Source organism: Echinops telfairi, unplaced genomic scaffold (assembly GCF_000313985.2).
Source record: "Echinops telfairi isolate 266 unplaced genomic scaffold, ASM31398v2 ScPeMD7_31;HRSCAF=116, whole genome shotgun sequence".
Lineage (NCBI taxonomy): Eukaryota > Metazoa > Chordata > Mammalia > Afrosoricida > Tenrecidae > Echinops > Echinops telfairi.
In genome coordinates, this window is record NW_022103928.1 from 45,738,001 (window position 1) to 45,738,969 (window position 969).

Below are 969 nucleotides of genomic sequence, written 5' to 3' on the forward strand. Positions count from 1 at the left end.
TGTCTTGCAGGAAGTAAGCCTTGCCAGCTGAAGCAGGGACCTGGCTAAGGCAGCTGCACCCTGCTCCGACCATCAGAAAGCAAGAGACCTGAGAACTACAAGGCAAGGCTCACCAAGCCATTTATCCCTCTGCCCTTCAATTAACCCCACATGTGTTTATCGGCCAGGTTGGCACAATAATCTTTAACTATCTCAAGGACATCATGCTTGATAAAGTTATGGGGTGGTGAAAAAGAGGAAGACCCTCCATACGATGGGTTGACAGTGGCTGCAGGCGTGTGCGCAAACATTCAAAAAATTGTGAGGACTGGGCATGTCCAGTGGAGCTTCATAAGGTCACTACAAGTTGGGACTGACCGGCTGGCACCTAATACCAAGAAAGCTCATTAGACTGGAGGACATGGACCATTCACCTCTATAGATTAAACAATTTTGTGACTGGACACTGCTTGAGAAAACAAAGAGGGTTAGGCACAGGCAAAAACATTTATAACACTCATTCACTAAGCAGGACTAGCCCTGCACAAAAATCAAAGACGATATGAAAATAGCAAATATACGTTTGTCTTAGGTTGTCAATTATTGGGCAACCTTGGAAGCTAGAGGTTTGTGCCAAAGTTCTGGTTCATTTGGAGGATGATCCAAGTTGCATCCTTCTGGCTTGGTCTATGAAGAATGCTGTCTGTCTTCAAAGGCTGAAGTCTAAAGTCCAGGTAGTCTATAGCACAAGGCTTACCCAGGACAAAAAGAAAATTCAGAATTAATATGGTTAGCAGTGCACTACAGGGTGGATCCTCCCATGAGGGTCTATATCATTAATGTTAACAGTTTTCAAGGGGACTCACAGGCATACCACACTTCATAGGGAGTTCCTCCTCTTAAGGGTCCTGTCACCTTAAGTATCAAAAGCAAGTGTGTGCAAAGATCTACCTATAACCCCCTCCTAGGGGGATGGACAACAGAAAAGTG